The 16,743-nt window shown below is 38.0% G+C and overlaps 1 protein-coding gene across 1 annotated transcript in view; it reads left to right on the forward strand.

Moving 5' to 3' along the window:
- The window catches only part of LOC126262344 (nuclear pore complex protein Nup160 homolog), an 82,756-nt gene that overhangs the window by 15,134 nt on the left and 50,879 nt on the right, over positions 1 to 16,743 (forward strand). The window lies entirely within an intron of this gene.

Here is a 16,743-nt window from a genome sequence, read left to right on the forward strand (position 1 = left end):
AAGTTGCTTTACTACCAAGGTTTATGTGATCACTTGGGTCCATCCCGTGGTATATTGTTTGTTCCCCGCTGTTTTCCAAGATGACAGTGTCACTGGTCACACAGGACTGGTTTTGGGAGCACAAGGACAAATTGTTGCATCTCCACTAACTACAGTCACCAGATCTCAATATTATTGAGCCTTTGTGGTCTTCTTTGGAGAGAAAGGTGCGTGGTCACTATCCTCATCCACTGTTTTGCAGGAAAAATGGTATAAGATTCACTTTAAAACCATGCAGAACCTGCATTTATCCATTCCAAACTAACTGGAAGCTGTTTTGACTGACAGTTTGCCTATGCCATATTCTTCATGTGTTTTTTTGCTCATCCATATTTTTGTCCAACTCCTGTACACATTATGATCTGTTAAACACTGAAGTGCCAAAGAAACTGATACAGGCATGCATATTCAAGTACAAAGATATGTAAACAGGCAGAATATGGCACTGCAGTCGGCAACGCCTATATAAGACAACAAGTGTTGGGCGCAGTTGTTGGATCGGTTACTGCTGCTACATTGCTAGATTATCAAGATTTAAGTGAATTTGAATGTGGTATTATAGTTTGTGCATGAGGGGTGGGACACAGCATCTCCGAGGTAGCGATGAAGTGGGGATTTTCCCGTACAACCATTCCAGGAGTGTACGTGAATATCATGAATCTGGTAAAACATCAAATCTCTGACATTGCTGCGGCCAGAAAAAGATCCTGCAAGAACAGGACCAATGACAACTGAAAAAAATTGTTCAATGTGACAGAAGTGCAACCCTTCCGCAAATTGCTGCAGATTTCAATTCAGGGCCATCAACAAGTGTCAGAGTGTGAACCATTCAGCGAAACATCTTCGATATCAGCTTTTGGATCCAAAGGTCCACCCGTGTACCCTTGATGACTGCACAGCACAAAGCTTTGTGTCTCCCCTGGGCCCATCAACACCGACATTGGACTGTTGATGACTGGAAACATGTTGCCTGGTCGGATGAGTCTCGTTTCAAATTGTATGAAGTGGATGGACTTGTACAGGTATGGAGACAACCTCAAGAATCCATGGACCATGCATGTGAGCAGGGGACTGTTCTTGCTGGTGGAGGCTCTGTAATGGTGTCGGGCGTGTACAGGTGGAGTGATATGGGACCCCTGATACGTCTAGATACGACTCTGACAGGTGACGTGTACGTAAGCATCCTGTCTGATCACTTGCATATATTCATGTACATTGTGGATTCCGGCGAATTTGGGCAATTCCAGCAGGACAGTGTGACACCCCACACATCCAGAATTGCTACAGAGTGGCTGCAGGAACAATCTCCTGAGTTTAAACACTTCCGCTGGCCACCAAATTCCTCAGACATGAACATTATTGAGCATATCTGGGATGCCTTGCAACATGCTGTTCAGAAGAGATCTCCACCCCCTCATGCTCTTACAGATTTATGGACAGCAGTGCTCGATTTATGATGTCAATTCCCTCCAGCATTACTTCAAACATTAGTCAAGTCCATGCCACATTGTGTTGTGGGGGCGTGCTTTCGGGGCCCCTACACGATATTAGCCAGGTGAACCAGTTTCTTTGTATCTTCAGTGTAGATAATTTAGAAAGGAGTTGGACAAATTTAGTTAGCGCAGTACAAAAGCTACAAGGAAAGGAAGAGGGTCATTCCATGTGAAATGACTCAATAATTCTAAGATTTGGAACCCCCACTTCAAATTTTTGAAACTTCGTATATTTGCATATCCCTATAAGGAACTTCTGCAAATTCTTTTTAGTCTCAGGCTAAAACTTTTTTTATATTGAATTTTCAGTATAGTGATAGCTAATTTGGCTTTGTGCGAATGTCCGTGCAAAGTGGTACTTGACATAAAAATTACAAAAAAAGTATAATGTATATCACTTTCCAATTTTTTGGAAAAATTACTAAAATGTAGTAAAACACTTATACTAGATTTTGCCAGCTTTCTGGGAACCTAGTTGTGGTCTTAAAAAAATTCCTAAGATTGTAAGCATTATAGTAAAATAAAAATATTAATGGGTTTTGTGTGAATGGACACCAATAAATTGAGAATAAAAAAAAATTTTACTGTGATGGGGGGGGAAAAAAAAGTTGTTCCAAGTAAGTTGAGCCAGGTTTAATGGCCGGAGCCTCAGATCCAGGGGTCCCAAATTAGCATACTTAAATATCAGTTATTCTAGGCAGACAAATTAATTTTAAGCGTGAAAAATTTGTTTCATTTTATTAAGTGATTTTTGAAAGACTACAATATATTGCGTTTATCTGTGCAGCTAACTACCAGCTCACTGTGATAGTGTTCTGTGTGTCTGCAGTAGCTTGCTTCAAACCTGAAAACATAAATGAAAACACTGCAAAAGTCACTGCCATGTATTGTTGAGTATCACTTACGTGCAACAATCTGTCCATTTGGTCTCAGTTGCTCTTTACCTTTCTGTGAGATAGGTCATATTTGTTTATGCAGCAGCCATTTATTATTCTATTTGTAATGTAGTGTGTGTTTAAGTGAAGTAGTGTTCAGATACTTACAGTGGAAAATATGAATTCATTTAGTGCTGGAAAGTTACTTAACAGTGCTATGTCATTTGACAACCTCCACCTAAGTAAAAACTCTTTAACATTTTTAAGAGCTAAGTGAAGACCAACTAGATTTTGTAGTGTTATGGTCCAGCATAAACCTTGCAGGTGATCAAGAACATAACTATATGTGGACATCGTAGTTACTATTACCTAAAGGTCTTTGAAAGCCATCAAAGAACTTCTTGTGATACTTTAAAAAAAAAAAAAAACCGTGAGGTCAGAGTTTTGGCTTTTTCTAAATCATTAAGTGCCTAGAGAATTGATGTCAAACCAGGCAAAAACTTTGTACAACATGGTGTGAGATTTGTCGACAGATTTGGGGACTAAAAACTGAAATCAGTTATGGAAATGAAAGTGATGCCAGTGACACGGAGGTGACATTTCATGAGTCAGTACTAAATAGTCAAAGTATCAAGGATGCAAATAAAACTTTAGATGATTTGGAGTTCTCTCCCTTAAAACTTCATACCATTCCAAATCACAACAAGGCATCATATGACAAACGGAAGCTAGAAAAAGTGAAGCATGTTTTGGAAGAAATAGTGTACCAGGCTTTGGATTGCAGTGTTGAAACTTCTGACAGTAGGCAAGGTAAAAGGGAGGATGAAATTGTGAAGAAAGCCAAAGATTTTGCTGCCATGATATTGTTAATAAAAGGAGAAGTGGTTGGTGTAAGGAGATATGAAAGAATTCAGGTTTTAATTTTAGCTCCTCCCTCTTGCTCAAAAGAAAAAAATGTTGGGATTCAGTGTTAGTGGATACGTAGTTCAGTGGGCAGGGCACCTGTAAAGACAAGTGAGTTTTTTTTATAAGTTTGTAAGCCAAAAGAGATAAAATGATCACTGATGAAGTTGTAAAGTTGTCACTGATTTTTAGCAAAACGATGAATATATTTGAATGGTACCAGCAGCTGAAGACAAAGTTTGCATTCAAAATAATGTTTATATGCAAAAAAGACTTATCCTCTGCAACCTAAGGGAACTATATTATTGTTTTAAATGGCAACCCCAAACATTAATATTGGTTTTTATAAATTTGTTCACCAAGGGCAAAGGGGCATATCTTAGCTTGTGCTGCAGGCACTCATTCACTGCATGTCTGTGGTATCCACCAAAATGTAAAACTGCTTTTGCATGCCGAACACATTTTGTAAACATATAAAAAAACTTATAAAGCTTCTTATAAGTAACTGAGAGAACTATGACCACATGCTTAATCACTACGATGATTGTCCCAGCGATGACAAATTGTTAGAATTTTTGAAACAAAAATTATCTTACAAAAATATTGATGATGAAATTGAGTACAGTCAGTGGATTGCTACAGCAATCTGCAACTGTTAAGAGAATACACTGATTTGTTGGCAACAAAGGTACAGGCATTTAAAAACCACACTCACTTATATCCAAGTGTCAGGCAAGGGTCTATAAAAATTTGAAAGGAAATTTAACCCTGAGAAAAGCAATTCTGTTAATGGACTTTGCAGAAAACTGCAGTTTTGTAACTCAGAATGAAATGTAGAGTTATTACTGGATAAGAAGCAGCTGTACAATCCACCCCATTTCTGTTTATGTGATAAATGAGGAAAATAAATCCACAGCGCCAAAGCACTGCTTTATAAGTGATACGGATCATGATATAGAATTTGTAAATGCTGTTCAGAAAGAAATGGTTAAGTGGTTGGCTGAACACTACACATGAGTCAAGCAACTGCATTATTTCACTGATGGACATGCTGCTCAATATAAAAATAGAAAAAGCTTTAAAAAAGTGAATTTTCCATTGATGTGGAACATTCCTTTTTTGCTACTAGCCACAGTAAATTTGTGTGTTATGGGTTGAGAGGAACTGTAAAACATGTGTTGAGAAAAGCTAGTCTTCAACTACAGGATGTGCAAATAACAACTGCACATGCAAGGTTAATATAGGCAAATATTTTTTCCATTTCTTAGAGAAAATCAATGTAGATTTCCTACAGTAGAAACTCAAGAAGAGACTTGACAACCCGGACAATATCTAGTATCAGTATTTTTCACAATTACAAACCGCTTTCCTGTGATTCATTAAAAGTTAGAAAAGTAACTTGTTCTGAAAAGCCTTCTTCGATTTTCTCATTCAGTGAATGTGCCCCGCAATGGACACATTCCCGTCCTCAACAAAACTCTTTAGTGGTGGCCACATACGATGACAGGTGGTACTTTGCTTACATCAAGAATGTACCTGATGAAGACTGAGATGCTCACCCACTTTTTCTCCACCAACCTCGACTGTTAGTGTTATTCAATTGGCCTGAGAAGGAAGACTTGTTTTGTACCTTTGGAAAACATTTTATGTTCTGTTGGTGTGCCTGAAGCAAGCGTGTTCGGAAGAATGTATTACTTTAATGAAAATGATATTAAGGTAACAGAATCTGATTTCTCACAGTGGATTCAAGACAGAAAACTTTGACTTGAGAATTATAAGTATATTCACTGCTGAACATGTAGTTTTAAATTTAAACATTTTTCTGCATAGAATAATTCTCATTGAAATATGCCCATTTGATACCTCCAAATAAATTTAATATTAATAATGAAAATATTTCAATTAAAGTTAGAACTTTTGACTCTGTACTTTTATTATTTTAGCAAAACATGTTCAAAATCTTAGCAGTCCATATAATGTGCTTTAAAAGACCGTCTGAACACTGTTACAAGTATTTTAATATATAAATAAAAATCATCGTAAGTCTGTCAAAACCACGTACTTTTTTTTCTTTTTTAAAAATCACATAATACTTAGTTTCAATAAAAAAGCTGACCTGATAACAGCTCGTGTAAAAGTATTTTCAGTATTTAAGAAATCATTGTTTGGGTCATGACAGTTTAAGCTGATTTGAAAAACTGTGTGAAGTATGTGGAAGGAATTTAAACTAGTTATTGTTGTTGCAAACAGAACAAGTAAAAAAATTCATGAAAATATGAGACAAGTAGGTGTCAGGCCCAGATGAACTTACTAGGAATGACTCGTTTTTCATCACAGTAAAAGGTTTTTCAATTTCCGATGTATATGTATGTCCCAGGACTGCCACAAGTTCTGGAAGTCAGGGAGTCTCAAATGTGTCAGGGAAATATCAGGAAGTTTGAGAAAAACACTAGAAAAATCTCTTATTTTTGTCCCAGTAGATGAAATGGTTTGTTTATTGAGATGTCATGCATCGTCGCTGGCTACGTTCAGCAGGACATGTGCCACTTCCCTACTCCCTCATTCTTATTGCTTGTCTCCTTCTTACCATTACCGTCAGTTTGGAGTCAGTGTTGCCTTGACTTCTTGCTGCTAGCCTAGTAGCTGCTGACAAGAAGCAGGGAGGCATGAGCGGCCCGAGGTGGCAGTCATGTGTGCGTGAGTTGTGTATAATGATTGTATGAAAGCCTATGGCTGAAAAATTAGTTATGAGAGTGTGATTGTTTTTTCTACATGCCTGTCTGCAGCTCAGCAATCATCTTTATGGTGAGTTGCTACCTATCCTCATTAGTATTGATTCTCAGAGTATTTGCGCAAGTTATCTGTTGCATGGATTGATCATTGCTGTCTCATTTTATCAACATGCTGTCTGTGACACGTGAATGGCTGGCCACACAAGTGGATTCACGCAGCGGGCCAAAACTGCAGGCCATTTATGCAGGTATCTCTAATGAATCACACCTGCCAATCTGAAGCCCATCGTTTCCCACTAATGTTCAGGCCACGCCTGTTGGATCTAGTCTCACCAATATGCCCGCAGGCCAGGTCTGTTTGTGTGTGGCTTAATGCAGTGGATTTTCATGGTTTATCCGTGGACCTAGGACTGGGTGCTCCTCGGCAGGGCAGAGGCCATAGCCAATGGATTTAATTGACTGTCTCATCGTAAGTACATTGTACAGTGTGCCGTTTTATAGACTTTTATTTATTGTAGTACATTTGAGCATTTCGAAAGTAGTTTATATCTTACAAAATGTGGACGACAAGAAGAAGAAAATTGTGGCTGTTGTTGGCAGTTTGTACGCTATATATTCATATATTTCTTGAAAGAAAAAAATCATACAATACCTGTAAAACAATAGATATGGCACAGTGGGTAATAACAGACAATAACAAACATTGTAGGATCAACATTTTATTGGCGGACACTTATAGTGTTGGTCTGCACATCTCTTCCCTGCCTTATACACTTCTTTCAAGAAGCCTACTCTTTTCTGAGGTTATTTCTGAAATTAGTGGAGGTATTTTAAATCTGTTCTTGCGACTCCAAGGAAATGCTTATTCTTCTCACCAGATATGTTTCATTTTATTTAAATAAAATAATAGTTGTTGTTGTTGTTGTGGTCTTCAGTCCTGAGACTGGTTTGATGCAGCTCTCCATGCTACTCTATCCTGTGCAAGCTTCTTCATCTCCCAGTACCTACTGCAACCTACATCCTTCTGAATCTGCTTAGTGTATTGATCTCTTGGTCTCCCTCTACGATTTTTACCCTCCACGCTGCCCTCCAATGCTAAATTTGTGATCCCTTGATGCCTCAAAACATGTCCTACCAGCCGATCCCTTCTTCTAGTCAAGTTGTGCCACAAACTTCTCTTCTCCCCAATCCTATTCAATACCTCCTCATTAGTTACGTGATCTACCCACCTTATCTTCAGCATTCTTCTGTAGCACCACATTTCGAAAGCTTCTATTCTCTTCTTGTCCAAACTAGTTATCGTCCATGTTTCACTTCCATACATGGCTACACTCCATACAAATACTTTCAGAAACGACTTCCTGACACTTAAATCTATACTCGATGTTAACAAATTTCTCTTCTTCAGAAACGATTTCCTTGCCATTGCCAGTCTACATTTTATATCCTCTCTACTTCGACCATCATGAGTTATTTTACTCCCTAAATAGCAAAACTCCTTTACTACTTTAAGTGTCTCATTTCCTAATCTAATCCCCTCAGCATCACCCGATTTAATTTGACTACATTCCATTATCCTCGTTTTGCTTTTGTTGATGTTCATCTTATATCCTCGTTTCAAGACACTGTCCATTCCGTTCAACTGCTCTTCCAAGTCCTTTGCTGTCTCTGACAGAATTACAATGTCATCGGCGAACCTCAAAGTTTTTACTTCTTCTCCATGAATTTTAATACCTACTCCGAATTTTTCTTTTGTTTCTTTTACTGCTTGCTCAATATACAGATTGAATAACATCGGGGAGAGGCTACAACCCTGTCTCACTCCTTTCCCAACCACTGCTTCCCTTTCATGCCCCTCGACTCTTATAACTGCCATCTGGTTTCTGTACAAATTGTAAATAGCCTTTCGCTCCCTGTATTTTACCCCTGCCACCTTCAGAATTTGAAAAAGAGTATTCCAGTTAACGTTGTCAAAAGCTTTCTCTAAGTCTACAAATGCTAGAAATGTAGGTTTGCCTTTTCTTAATCTTTCTTCTAAGATAAGTCGTAAGGTTAGTATTGCCTCACGTGTTCCAACATTTCTACGGAATCCAAACTGATCTTCCCCGAGGTCCGCTTCTACCAGTTTTTCCATTCGTCTGTAAAGAATTCGCGTTAGTATTTTGCAGCTGTGACTTATTAAACTGATAGTTCGGTAATTTTCACATCTGTCAACACCTGCTTTCTTTGGTATTGGAATTATTATATTCTTCTTGAAGTCTGTGGGTATTTCGCCTGTCTCATACATCTTGCTCACCAGATGGTAGAGTTTTGTCATGACTGGCTCTCCCAAGGCCATCAGTAGTTCTAATGGAATGTTGTCTACTCCCGGGGCCTTGTTTCGACTCAGGTCTTTCAGTGCTCTGTCAAACTCTTCACGCAGTATCTTATCTCCCATTTCATCTTCATCTACATCCTCTTCCATTTCCATAATACTGTCCTGAAGTACATCGCCCTTGTATAAACCCTCTATATACTCCTTCCACCTTTCTGCCTTCCCTTCTTTGCTTAGAACTGGGTTGCCATCTGAGCTCTTGATGTTCATACAAGTGGTTCTCTTCTCTCCAAAGGTCTCTTTAATTTTCCTGTAGGCAGTATCTATCTTACCCCTAGTGAGACAAGCCTCTACATCCTTACATTTGTCCTCTAGCCATCCCTGCTTAGCCAGTTTGCACTTTCTGTCGATCTCATTTTTGAGACGTTTGTATTCCCTTTTGCCTGCTTCATTTACTGCATTTTTATATTTTCTCCTTTCATCAATTAAATTCAATATTTCTTCTGTTACCCAAGGATTTCTATTAGCCCTCGTCTTTTTACCTACTTGATCCTCTGCTGCCTTCACTACTTCATCCCTCAGAGCTACCCATTCTTCTTCTACTGTATTTCTTTCCCCCATTCCTGTCAATTGTTCCCTTATGCTCTCCCTGAAACTCTCTACAACCTCTGGTTCTTTCAGTTTATCCAGGTTCCATCTCCTTAAATTCCCACCTTTTTGCAGTTTCTTCAGTTTCAATCTGCAGTTCATAACCAATAGATTGTGGTCAGAATCCACATCTGCCCCTGGAAATGTCTTACAATTTAAAACCTGGTTCCTAAATCTCTGTCTTACCATTATATAATCTATCTGATACCTATTAGTATCTCCAGGATTCTTCCAGGTATACAACCTTCTTTTATGATTCTTGAACCAAGTGTTGGCTATGATTAAGTTATGCTCTGTGCAAAATTCTACAAGGCGGCTTCCTCTTTCATTTCTTCCCCCCAATCCATATTCCCCTACTATGTTTCCTTCTCTCCCTTTTCCTACTGACGAATTCCAGTCACCCATGACTATTAAATTTTCGTCTCCCTTCACTACCTGAATAATTTCTTTTATCTCGTCATACATTTCATCTATTTCTTCATCATCTGCAGAGCTAGTTGGCATATAAACTTGTACTACTGTAGTAGGCATGGGCTTTGTGTCTATCTTGGCCACAATAATGCGTTCACTATGCTGTTTGTAGTAGCTAACCCGCACTCCTATTTTTTTATTCATTATTAAACCTACTCCTGCATTACCCCTATTTGATTTTGTATTTATAACCCTGTAATCACCTGACCAAAAGTCTTGTTCCTCCTGCCACCGAACTTCACTAATTCCCACTATATCTAACTTTAACCTATCCATTTCCCTTTTTAAATTTTCTAACCTACCTGCCCGATTAAGGGATCTGACATTCCACGCTCCGATCCGTAGAATGCCAGTTTTCTTTCTCCTGATAACGACGTCCTCTTGAGTAGTCCCCGCCCGGAGATCCGAATGGGGGACTATTTTACCTCCGGAATATTTTACCCAAGAGGACGCCATCATCATTTAATCATACAGTAAAGCTGAGTAACCTTACTGAAAAACACATACCATTCAGCTTGATTTCGCCTGTAAAAACAGTTCATTACGAAAGATGTTGATGTTAGTACAGATTTTTGCTCACGCGGGGAAATAATACAGAAGTCTTTACATTTTTTTGTCAATTTATGTCTTCACTTACCTTTGAGATCTCAAAATTTGTCAGGGAAAAATGCTAAAACTTGTTTGGAACTCAGGGAAATATCAAGGAATATCACTTGGGGAAACTTGTGACAACCCTGGTGTCCACTCACAGAAAACCCATTAATGTTTTTATTTAATTAGAGAGCCTACAATTATTTAAGACCAAAACTGGATTCCCAGCAGGTTGGAGAAATGTAGTATGAGTGTTCTTCAACATCCTTTGAATTTTTCTAGAAATTTGTAAGTGAACTTCACTAATATTTTTTTGTAACTTTCTTTTTAACTTTGTGACTTAAATAAAGGTCTTCTTGTTGACTATATGCTTCTCTTAACTTCGCGGGGGGGGGGGGGGGGATCCCAAATCAAAAGCTTCATATACACTGGAGTTACGAGTAATTCTGTGGATAAGTAACATTTTCCATGGACTTTCTTGCAGAGCCAAATTATCAGGACATCGTTATATAGAAAACGCGGTATAAAAAAATTTAATCTAAGATCAAAAAGAATTTCCAGAAGTTGGTATGTTATACAAAGTGCCACATAAATCTGAGATGGTGAGTGATTTGACTTGCATAACCCCAGATGCCCGTAAGTATAATGAAGTACTGCCTGAAAAACTTGCACTAATATCCATTCAAATCTGAATAAGATTTCAAAGTGATGGAAAGGTTGGCAACTTGCTTTAAATGGTCAGGAAATTAAAATTGTGCACTAAAAAAGATAGTACCCTGTGACTACAATATCACTCATTTCAATTTGGGGTTGGTCAACTGGTACAGATACCTTGGTCTGACAATTTGTAGACACATGAAGTGGAATGATTGCATAGGCTCTGTCGTAGGTAAAGCAGATCATAGACTTAGATTTATTGGTAGTCATTTGACAAACAAGGCTGCATACAAATCCATTGTGTTACCCCTCTTAAAATATTTCTGAAGTGTGTAACATGTACACAGAAAAGAAAGGGCAGCATGAACGGCCACGGGTTTGTTTGACAGTTGGAGAGGATCATGGAGATGCTGAAAAAATTGAATTGCAGTTACATAGTCATTCTTCCCATGAGCCATGCATGAGTGAAATGGAAAGAATCCTTAATGGTACAATGGGAAGTACCCTTTACCTTGCACTTCAGTTGTTTGCAGAGTATAGATGTTGAGTTAAAAGATAATTCATAACTACATCGGATAGAGTATCTGTCATTCATAATCTGAACTATTCAGGATAGGATTCTGGATAAACTTCTTATAGTTCTTTTTTATAATACCATAAAAAAACTTCAAAAGTACGCAAATATGTGAGAAAGCAAAATACCGTTTTGAGGTTTTTTTTCCCCTCCCCCCCTTCAGCTGGTTACTTAAGGAGTCTTTCCAGACAAGTTTGTACTCATTCTTTAATTTAAATTGATACATGATCAATGTAGCTGAGGCCTCGCATAAGTGATTGTTGAACATTTGTCACCATTTCATTTCTACTCATTGTCACAAAGTTGGTTTTCCATCTACATTTTGTTTTTCCACACCAAATAGTGAAAACTTCAGTTTCAGACTATTTCAGAAGAGACAGAATTCAGGATAGGTTTGAAGATGGGAGAGGGAGAGATGAATGAGTAAATTCTTGAAAGAACTACATTGGAAACTTAGCAAGGATCTTGCCCCATGAGACACATAACATTAACTGAAAATTAACCTAAGTGCAGCATTCAAATGAGGTACCTCAAAACAACGTACTCACATTGCGAAAGGGGGGAGAGGTTCAAATCATGCAGACATCCGTATTTAAATCATACCACTAGCCCCGATTCTTCAAAGAATTGAAGTCCCATGTACAAAACAGCTTCAAACATCTTGCTAAAATATTTGATGTTATGCATGTAAGCAAGAGAAAGTTTGAAAAATCTTTGAAATTATGCCTGTGGTTTGTTGGAACCTATGCTGTAATTGTGAAACACTGGATGAATGTAGTGTGGGTGATTTAAGCTCCATTTCAAGCAAATGCTAGTTTAGCAGGTATTTCAGTGTTTGATGCCATGTCTCCAGAACTGTCATGCAGTGATATAATTGTGCAGGAATTTTCAGTGAGATATATAGGTACTGTCTGCAAAGTGTGTTGCAGGTAGAGTTAGTTGTAAAGAAGTAATCGATTAAAGCCTCACACATGGTTAGAAGTTTTACTGCGTACCATTTTAAGCAGAAGCTAGTGTTTCACGCATCTAAATGTTTATGATGTCCTGAACTGTGGGTCATACGACGATATAATTTTGCAGATATATTCAGTAATACACATGAGTACTGTGTGGAAACTGTGATGTGAAGAGAGTCGATAGTAAAAAAGTAAAAGTCAAAAAATTAAAACGCCAAACCTGATTTGGCTTTTTTGCTGCATGAACAGCGAAAATGTAGTAAGTGGTAAACTTTTTTCCTCTCATTATTTTGTGGAGGGTTTCAGTGATAAAAGTTTCTTAAAGATTTAAAATTAAGTGTAAAGTCTGTAAGTATTCGCACTCTCAATTACTGGAAGAATCAAATCAGTGTAGTTACTTGCTGTTAGGTAAACTTCTACAGGAAAAATGCACAGTTTCTAACTTAAATACATGTTTTGGTCTGTTAAACTTTTAACATAAGATTGTACCTCTTAATTAGAAGATTGTGGCAGCAGTTTCAGTTTTTAAATTCAGGCAGTAACTACATGAAATACTGAAAATTAAATTTTTGTTGCCCACGGAAGCCGTTAGATAGGCAACCTGCAACTGCTGCCAGGTTCTGTGATAGTTGCTAGTTATATAAATAATGCAGGCTTTCATGGCCAGCAATTATGAGCTTGGTGATTTCTGTTTTATTGGCAAGGATGCAGATATGGGTTTTCCATATGCGTCAAGGTGCATACACGTGTTTTCTTTGTACTCAGCTAAACGGACAGTTCTATTCTTGTACCCACAGGGTTTTCTGCAATATAAACTATGCCATATTATAACAGTTCACTGGAAGTATCTGTGGGCTGACTTTATAGAATCTTCAGGAGAGGACAAGATCTGCATTTGGTGCTGCACCCTTCACAATAAGCAGGGCTACCCGTGCCATTTCCTGCATCAGTCAGTGACCTCATCCGTATGCCTCTCTAGCAAGAAACAATGCAATGCTGACTCCCAATGTTTTTACCCCAAGTACACTCTTCTGTGCATTATTTGACTTCATTGTACAGTGTGGAAATGGTCAGGTACACATACATTATCGCCGGCCGGAGTGGCCGTGCGGTTCTAGGCGCTACAGTCTGGAGCCGAGCGACCGCTCCGGTCGCAGGTTCGAATCCTGCCTCAGGCATGGATGTGTGTGATGTCCTTAGGTTAGTTAGGTTTAATTGGTTCTAAGTTCTAGGCGACTGATGACCTCAGAAGTTAAGTTGCATAGTCCTCAGAGCCATTTGAACATACATTATCGAGTATAATTTACTAGTCATCAAGCTGTCTTATCATTATTTACTTTAGTTATCACATCATTATGCAAGATGTGGCATAGAGACGTAACAAAGTTGAATGGAGTGTGGACTCAAACCCAATGGCACACTTAATGTAGTGTCCTGAAAGTGTCTGAAACAAGTGCTAGGATGTTCCTCCTGCCCCCCACTCCCCACCCCCTCCCTCCAAAAAAAAAATGCCATTTTTCTTTGTTGTCATTGTTCACTCTGTGCTTGAGCTTTGTCTCTAATGACCATGCCATCAGTGAATATTAAAATAATATTAATTAGAATGCAGCAAGTAACACTCAGTAATGTGAGATATAATAAAGTAGTTTATGCCCAAGAATTGCTGGCAGATAGTTCATTCAAGAGTTGAAATGTGTAGTAATGCTGAGAGACAGACATGAGAGTACGCACACTGTCCTACGTTTTGGAACTATATTTCCCTCCTTGGGGATGAGAGAGGGCAAGTCACTGAGACCCCAGGATGGGGGAAGGCAAAGAAGTTTGCATTCACTCCATCTTCACAGTGGGTGGGGCCCTCTCATCCTGGAGTCTGAATGAGACTCATGAAGGTATGTATTTGCCAGCAATTCTGTCTCACAGATTTTTCAGTTCTCTCAAGAAGCTGTAATAATACAAACATGGCACTACTCGAGACACCAGGTCTGCATAAATGCAAAAAGGACTATTCATTTATGCTTGCAGTATTGTTGTTGATATATCTGCTGAGTACAAAAATGGTATATTGTTTATACATGAATGTTTGTTATTTTAATTTTTTGTGTGTTGTGGTGGTCTGTTTTCAGAGATGTATCAACAGTATTTTCTTCAGTTTTCACCTCCTGCTGTAAAATATTGTGTGCACTCATGTAATTAGCTTCTTAACAATGATAGTGACTGCCCTTACTTTCAGTGTTATTGGGGGCTGCATTTTGAGTTATCTACTAGTGCATATTATTGTTCTTTCAAGGTTTCCTTTCTGTTTCATTTAAATTGAAATTTTATGCCTCATTACATACCTCAAAAATTATTAAACTTTATACACTTCCATCAAGTAGTACTTAATTTTATTAAATAGTGTTTAGAGTTTCTGACTGCATCATTAATGTCCATCATTTGACAACAGGGTTGTATTTTGCACCCTTGATAACAATGGTACATTTATTGAAAAGTAGAAGACTTAGACCAGGCTGAAGAGACCAAATCTGATATATTCCCACACTCTTTTTGTCACATTTCTGTTGTGTTTGTTAGAGTCCCATACTTATTTTGCTTCACTACATTTTTCCTTTTATACAGGTGCTTAAAATGTAATACAGACTTTAGTGCCATATACTTTTCATAGTTTCCACAGTGGAATTATGTCTCGAGATCCGGCAGAAAATCACAGAGATTATGATTTTGTGTAAAGTACACCAGCTTCAAGACACCATCATACCTCCACTATGTGATAGTAATGTTAAAGTGACTGACGACATCACCATTAAAGCGTCTGGGTGGTGACTCTTGTGGAAAACCTGAAATTCTCAGGGAATTATATTTTACCTGGAAAAATTGGGAAATCTTAAGGCATTTCATAAAATTTCAGGGAATGCTGCATTTTTAATCTAGCATTGAAATTGAATTTTATAGAGTTTCATAAATAACAAATTTTAAAATACTTCATATTTTTTCCTTATAAATTATCATATCTAAAAACTGTGATTAAACTACGGCTTATGAGTGGTACATAGCTGAGCTGAGAGGAAAGAAAAGCAATTATTGTGGTATACTGCTCCTCCCCTACCCCCACCCCACCCCACCCATCTTCCACCTCACTCACTATTAATTTATCAGGAGCTTCTGGCTCCATCTTCTACCTCACACCTGGAATTCTCAGGGAATTTATTTTTTCCAAGTTTGGGCAGCCACCCTGAGTGGAGTTACTAAGCACAGTTTTCCAAAATCTCTTCGCCAAAGATGATGTGAGAAATATTCCAAAATTCAAAACAAGAATACCTGCCAACATGAGTAATTTGGAAGTAGATAGCCTCAGTGAAGTGAAGCAACATATGGCCATGTAATAAGTGGAAGTCTTTTGCGTCGATTGTTTACTGATTAGGTTCCTTTTGTATTATGCTGGGGAAATAGCTGTGAATTGGAGATCAGTGCAGCAGTGAGCTCACTAGTTAGAGGCTCTCATCACCTTTCTGTCCATTTGTTTATGTTCCTTCAGTCCTTCTCATATACCTTTCTGACCATTTATTCAAGTTGGTTCTGCCCATTTGTTTATAATCTTTCAGTCCTTGTGACATTCCTTTCTGGCCATTTATTCAACTTGCCACTTGCCACTTAATGCTATAAGCGTTTTTTATGTCCATTTCAAGCACTTAACCTTTGGTCTGAATGAGTTACGTGCCACATAGTGTAGGCCACTGTCAAAGGTTCTCTGCAGTTTTCGTTGTTAATCCTATTGTGTTGATGTATGATGGTAAAATCCATGTGCCCAAAAGTAATGTAGCATATCCTGTGGAAAGAGATTGTATTCCACTTGGAGGCTTTCCTTCATATGGGGAAAAAACTGCTAAATATATCTGTCTTTTGTACCTTTTTGGGTTTTGGTATTTATCCTGGCGAATCTTTCATTAATTTTGAATCTCCTCATCATAACCAGTGTCACTGTCCCATCTCACTGATTACAAAATTACAGCACATGTTCCTGATATTATGAAGACAGATTTTGCAAAATTGGCCCCGTATGTGCCAGCGAATCCTAATAATATGTCCCCATTGTACTGTGCTTAGAATTGTGCCTAGTAATAGATTAAACTTACTGTAGACAAACATTGCAATTTTATATATCAATTTCAGAGTTTATTGGCAGTGATTTTCAATAATTTAAAAAAATTACGCTTGAAAATTGTTCTTTGTCCACTGCATCCCCCCCCCCCCCAAATGCCATATAAATTAAAGAGACTGATAATCAGTTTTTATATAAATAAATAGTCGTAAGGAGCCCATAAAACCCATTTTTTCACAGCCTTATTAACCACAGGGTATCAGTTTTGTTTTTTGAAAATAAACTATGCTTTTTTAGAGAAACACAAGAATCACAGTTCTCAGCTGACAGAAGTAGTGAAATAACTATTTAATTAGAATTTTGAGTATAAACACATTTATCATTGGAATTTTTC

Source organism: Schistocerca nitens, chromosome 6, assembly GCF_023898315.1.
Source record: "Schistocerca nitens isolate TAMUIC-IGC-003100 chromosome 6, iqSchNite1.1, whole genome shotgun sequence".
In the NCBI taxonomy this organism is placed as follows: Eukaryota; Metazoa; Arthropoda; class Insecta; order Orthoptera; family Acrididae; genus Schistocerca; species Schistocerca nitens.